Source organism: Mercenaria mercenaria, chromosome 19 (genome assembly GCF_021730395.1).
Source record: "Mercenaria mercenaria strain notata chromosome 19, MADL_Memer_1, whole genome shotgun sequence".
NCBI lineage: Eukaryota > Metazoa > Mollusca > Bivalvia > Venerida > Veneridae > Mercenaria > Mercenaria mercenaria.
Window position 1 is genome coordinate 587,540 of NC_069379.1, and position 7,011 is coordinate 594,550.

The 7,011-nt window shown below is 36.3% G+C and overlaps 1 long non-coding RNA gene across 1 annotated transcript; it reads right to left on the bottom strand.

The window, feature by feature from the left end:
• Window positions 1-1,474: 1,474 nt before the first annotated feature.
• On the bottom strand, window positions 1,475-6,807 carry LOC123542484 (uncharacterized). Its single transcript, XR_008368614.1, has 3 exons — window positions 6,712-6,807; window positions 4,559-4,628; window positions 1,475-1,567 (listed from the first exon to the last, which is right to left on the bottom strand). It is a non-coding gene; the product is annotated as an uncharacterized LOC123542484 (long non-coding RNA).
• Between the last annotated feature and the right edge of the window lie 204 nt (window positions 6,808-7,011).

The following is a 7,011-nucleotide window of genomic DNA, read 5'->3' on the forward strand; positions in this document are numbered from 1 at the left end:
CAGACTGGTTGCTTCAAACATCCAACAAGTACATATTAAATTATGCTAAATACTGATGGAGGGGAAGGAACGGCAAGGGGCGAAATGGGGTCTGGGGTGGGGGTGGGGGGAAAGGAATCCGAAGGGAAAAGTTGAACAAGGACGAATATACAAGGGAATGCCATGTTCTTTATAAACAGTCACACTACAACGTAACCCACAATAGCGCAGACACTCATGTACCAAAGATAAACACACAACTAAGATCAACTAAATAACATAGAAAAATAAACAAGCAACACATAAGAAAACAGTAGGGCACTGTTATAGACTCACAAGCATACAAACGCACCCACACATGTAGGAAAAACAATCACGTACCGTCTTGTAATTTGGTTGCCAAAACAAAGGGGAGCCACGAAAACTTACTGAAAGTAAAGGGGGGAGAATCAACTATTTCGTGAGGATATGAACCTTTATATTTTATCTTTTGAAGATAAAATGAATGGGAACATCGTTTGTTTGCTGGGACTTAATTTTGCTGACTGACACAACCACAAAAATAAGTTTCCTACGAAAATCAATGATTTCACAGAAATATAAATCTGACTTGACAAATTTATCATATGTTTATCATGAGACTTCTTTTCCCATCTACATGTATATAAGTTTTACATTACCATATATTTTTGCTTATAAGACGCGCCCAACATCGAACATGCAATTTAGGGCTTCTTTTTCTTTAATGCTCTGGTATTAAATGCTTATAAGATGCTCCCCACACTTTGAACAGGAAATATGACTTCTAATAATGTGTCTTCTAAGTGAAAATTAAGAAATAATATATCTGATTTAGTGATTTGTCGCTGAACAAATCATTGTTTGGAGTTCAGATGCGAAGGAAGTATATCACGAGGGCATAGCCCAAATGATATAACAATACGCATCTGAACGACAAACAATGAATTTATTCAAGAGGAAATCACTAAATGAGATATGTTATTTCAATTCTAACACGTTACCAAGGACTTCAAAGTACATCATTTATGGCATTCATTAAATATTTGCCCGTTTTCAATTGGTTTCTTTCCAGCGAGCCGCTATATGCCGTTTGATGCTATGACGTAATAACTGTGACGTCAGAACAGTGAATTGTTGTATAATAATTCACTGTTTTCAGCCTTCTCTGTTTAATAGGAAAATGAATCGGATCGTGTTAGAATATATGGTAGTTTCAACAGCATTTCAGTTTTAAGCAACACGTAACCAGTTTGTCGTTTACCATCTGAGCAATTTGCTACAACAGTGCTGAAGTAGTTCAAACTATCTGTCAATCAATCTATACTACCAAACTATCTATATATCTATACACTAGAATTGTAACTATTGGTATCTTCATTTTGCATTGATTATTCTCTTGGAACAATCTGTGAGTAGGCACAGTAGCAAACTCTTAGTATTATGTTATTACAGAAGTGGATACTTTCTTACTTACAATTAGATTATATGGCACCTGGCACAGTAACTGAGTACAGTTTTTTTCATTCTCTTACACTGCAACATCCCAATACACATCTCTCACTGTTGTCTGCAAACATGTCAATTTCATGTCTTAATTATTTTGATAATCAATATCTTTTTTTACTTTAAGGTTAATCACATTTATGCACATTTTATGACATTTTCCATTTTTCATAAATTCTGTTAAGATTTATTTAAGGAACAAAAAGACCAATTACACAGAGTTAGATCCTTATTGAAAATGTATATTTTGTTACTTTTCATGAAAATTTGTAATCACCTCCCTTTAATATAAAAGTATTTATAAAGCGGCCTTTTTCTTTTGATTTTAATATAATTTCTTGTTTTAAATTTGCTTTTGATAAATATTGGGATATTTCAGCTACCAGAAACATAATGGCAAGTTTTAAAGTATCGTGTAGCTTCAGAATTCATCTGTTTTCAATCTATCTTGGTTGCACAACTAAGAAAGGGAGGTAATAATAATTTTATAAACTTGCATCTCTAATTAATTTTAGCCAAATATGTACTTATACTTATGATAAAATTATGCTATCTTGGTTGAGCAACCAGGATTGGAAAATCAAACTTTAAAAATACTTCCAGTGAAAATCTGACATGTACATGTATTGAGCACTCATTAACACAAATAAGTGTATATGATTGGTTGATTAAGTTTTGAACAAAACCATTAGTTGTCCAAAATCTGATTAAACCACCTTTGAGCAAAAATTTATTATATGCACAGCTTCAACTGTTCTATAATTAATGCAGAGGCCTCAATGGCTGAGTGGTTTAAGTCACCAACTTCAAATCACTTGCCTCTCTATGATGCTGGTTTGAAACCTCAATTTGGACGTAATATAAGGAAGCCATCCAGCTGGCTTACAGAAGGCTGGATATTCTCGAGTGAGCTATAAAGTAATGTACAATGTGTAAAGCTCATGGATTCAAGCCTATTTTTAGAGAATATTGCACTGTAATGCCAGTGCTCCGGAGACTGGAACTTATAATACAAACTGGTTTAATATGTTCACATCTTTCCATAATCAAAGGCTCTACTACCAGACCTAAATAAAACAAGTGAATGAAGTATTGCCATGCAATACAAAGTCCCCTACTGGAAGGCACCTAATTTTCTCTACTGCAGTATAACATAATGAACTGATATCTGTCAATGATGTATAAACAATATTGTACTATATATACAATATGTTATAACAAAACACTTGGATTAAAATTTATATATATAAAAACCTACAGTTGTTTTCATATTGAATTTTTTTGGCTGATTATAAAAATGTTATCATGTAAGTTATTTATAGTAACAACAAAGGGAAATTAATCTTTAAAAAAAAAAAAAAAAAAAAAAAATCTATATAATATAAGTCCACAAGAAACTCTTTACCAGGTAGAGATAGGTCAAAATACACCTAAAAATTGGATGTAACATGCATGCTGTACCACAGAAAAGTGGTCTCGATTTTTCTCTACCGCCAGTAATAAAAAAGTTACAATAAAATCTATTTATAGTAAAACAAAGGGACGTAATTCTAAAAACAAGGGTGCCTCATGGTGGTGAACATTTGGTCCAAGTTACATCAAAATCCCTCCATGCATGAAGAAGAAATGTTCCATACAAAGTCATTCTTGAATTTGACCTTTGACCTCTAAATATGACCTTGACCTTAGACCTAGGGACCTGGTTCTTGCGCATGACATGTTGTCTCATCCAGGGGAATATTTGTGCCGACTGATATCTAAATCCTGCTTTGCATGACAAAGTTATAGACCAGACAGGAAAAAAATCCTCTTGACCTTTGATCTCAAAGTGTGACCTTGACCTTTAAGCTAGGGTACTGGGTGTTGCGCATGACACGTCGTCTCATCATGGGAAACATTTATGCCAAGTAATATTGTAATTCCTTGATGGATGACAGAGTTCTGGATCGGACAGGGAAAAAACCTTATTGACCTTTGACCTCCAATTGTGACCTTGACCTTTGAGCTAAGGGTCTGAGCTTTGTGCATGACATGTTGTCTCATCATGGGGAACATTTGTGCCAAGTAATATTAAAATCCCTTCATGGATGGCAGAGTTATGGATGGGACAGGAAAAAAACTCTGTTGACCTTTGACCCCTAATTGTGACCTTGACCTTTGAGCTAGGGGTCTGGGATTTGTGCATGACACGTCGTCTCATCATGGGGAACAATTGTGCTAAGTGATATTAAAATTCCTTAATGAATGTCAGAGTTATGGACCGGACACGAAACAGACCCTGTTCATGCTATGTTAACATTTGACTGCTAAGTGTGACCTTGACCTTTGAGCTAGGGGTTTGAAAGTTGTGCATGACACATCGTCTTATTATGAGGTACATTTGTGCCAAGTAATATTAAAATCCCTTCATAGATGGGAGAGTTATGGACCGGACAGGAAAAAAGCCTTGTTGACCTTTGACCTCCAATTGTGACCTTGACCTTTAAGCTAGGGGTCCGGGTTTTGCGCACGACACGTCGTCTCCTCATGGGGAACATTTGTGCCAAGTAATATTAAAATCTCTTCATGGATGGGAGAGTTATGGACCGGACAGGAAAAAAGCCCTGTTGACCTTTGACCTCCAATTGTGACCTTGACCTTTGAGCTAGGGGTCCGGGATTTGCGCATGACACATCATCTCATCATGGGGAACATTTGTGCCAAGTAATACTAAAATCCCTTCAAGGATGGGAGAGTTGTGGACCGGACAGGAAAAAAGCCCTGTTGACCTTTGACCTCCAATTGTGACCTTGACCTTTGAGCTAGGGGTCCGGGTTTTGCGCATGACATATCGTCTCATCATGGGGAACATTTGTGCCAAGTAATATTAAAATCCCTTCATGGATGACAGAGTTATGGACCGGACACGAAATTGCGGACGGACGGACGGACAGACGGACAGACGGACGGACGGACGGAATGACGGAAAAGTGCATTCCTATAGTCCCCGAAACTGGTTTTCAACCAGTAGGGGACTAATAAGTTACCGTATGTTGATAATATCTAATAAGCTCACCCTTAGTGCTTGGTATACATAGGAACAGTCTGTTCTGACGAAATGTCTTGAAAGTCATCAATGGTTTGTCCTGGAAATAAAATTTTTTACTTGAAAACAGTATCTGATACTAACCAAAATGTAAATATTGTGAATCTTGTATGTTAACTGCATTCTACAGCTTTTAATTAATTATATCGTTGGTCAGTAAAAATAATGTTGTACTTTCCAGAACTTTACATCATTTTTTTTATTTAGGATTTATAGTTAGCCAATATTTAAATTTCAACACAATACAGTTGTTGATGTTTTTCTCTGACCAATACTTTACTTACAACCTTTGCTTTTTTTTTGCTTTTGCTTTGAGCTTTACCCTGTATCAATTTACAATAAAGAAAATCTATGTCAAATGTCTGTGCTTTTAAACACAATCCAAGAGATTTCATATGACAGAGCAGTTGACTATTTGAAGCTCCTTCCACCTTATCTTACCTTTCATAAACAACAGTGCCAGACTATTACAAAATATGCCTGTCTGATAAAAACTGTTCGACTTAAGAGAGTGGACAATATTACATTCACAGTTTTTCGAGTATTTCAAGGGCCGTAATCCAAGAGTGCTTGGGGCGATTTGGCTCGATATCAAACTTGGCTAGATAATATGTCCACATTGTCAGGAAGTTGGTGAGTAATTCAAGGACCATAATCCAAGAGTGCCTGGGGCAATTTGGCTGGTTATTGAACTTGGCCGAGATATTATTGCCACAAACATGTCAGCAAGTTTGTTGAAGGTAAGATGAAAACTGTTTGACTTAGAGAGTGAACAAGGCTAAATTCGCAGTTTTTCAAGTAATTCAAGGGCCAAAATCTAGGAGTACCTAGGGGGATTTGGCTGGATATCTAACTTGGCCGAGATATTAAGCCCACAAATATTGTCAGCAAGGTTAGTTTGGTGAAGATCGGAAGAAAACTGTTCGACTTAGAGAGTGGCCAAAGCTAAATTTGCAGATTTTCGAGTAATTCATGGGCCATAATCCAAGACTGCCTTGGGCGATTTGGATGGTTATGAAACCTGGCCGAGATTTTATGCCCACAATTATTGTCAGCAAGTTTGGTGAAGATCAGATGAAAACTGTTCAACTTAGAGAGCGGACATGGTATGGGTATTTGCCTTAAAAGCTTCATAAGAATTTCCCTAGCTGAAAAAGGATCATAACTTGACCAACAAGAGCAACGCCTTGCGGTTGCAAATGCTGATTTTATTTTCTGTCTATGTATAACAGAAATATTGTCCTACCCATGATTTTCTAAGTCTAACAGGGGCCATAATTCTTGCAAAAAGCAATGTAGAGTTACAGTACTTGCTATGCTGAGTCAGCATTTAATGGCAAATATCTGCACAAAGTTTTAAAGCAATAGCTTTGATTGTTAAGGAGAAACTTGACATAAACGCAAAACTTAAACAAGAAATCTGATATTTTTTCAGTCCAAAAGGGGTCGTTATTCTTGCAAAAAGCAGGTTGGAGTTATAATTCTTGTTATACTGAGTCTGCTTTTGATGGTGAACAAGTGTTGCAAGTTTTGAAGAAACAGCTTTGAAAGTTTAGGAGAAAAGGTGACCTAAACACAAAACTTAACCAAGAAATCTGATATTCTATGTCCAAAAGGGGCTGTAATTCTTGCAAAAAGCAGGTTGGAGTTATATTTCTTGCTGTACAAAGGCAGCTTTTGATGGTGAACAAGTCTTGCAAGTTTTAAAGCAAAAGCTTTGATAGTTTAGGAGAAAATTTGACCTAAACAAAAAAATTAACCAGCCAATGCTGACGCTGATCAAGTGATGACAATAACTGATCTTTTTTTTCTCTCAAAAAATCAAATGAGCTCAAAATGTAAGCCGCAGTCACCGGACTTGCCAAAGGAGGTCACCCAAAGATGCAAAAGATTTGTGGAAATGTTAAAAGGGGCCATATTTCACATAAAATAGAAGCTATTTCACCTGACATCTCATGATGCCAAAGTCATTTGTCAAGTTTGAACCCTAAGGGCTAGACATTTTAAAGAAACCTGCTTATATGCAAAACTTTAGTGAGTGGATGCCTCAGAAATGGCTACAACTGAAACTCTTTTTATTTGTAGTCAAGCTAAATGTGAGTAATGTTTATGGCTAACATTACCTCTCGTGGGCACTTCAATATCTCCACAGTTAAAGACTGGTATCTCAGGCACAAAACTTCCGTCTTCTACAGTATCAGGCTTCCTCCATAATAACTGTAAAAACACCCATCCATATACTGCTACTATATCAATATTTATATAAAAAGTCAAGTCAAGTCAAGTCAAGTCAAGTCAAGTCAATATTTATTTATTGTCGGTAGATAAAATAACATTATAAACATAAGCTATGTATAGCTTTTGACCGACATAAAGTTGAAGTAAATCTAATATTAATAAGAGGGCTGGGCGGGGCATGGGGT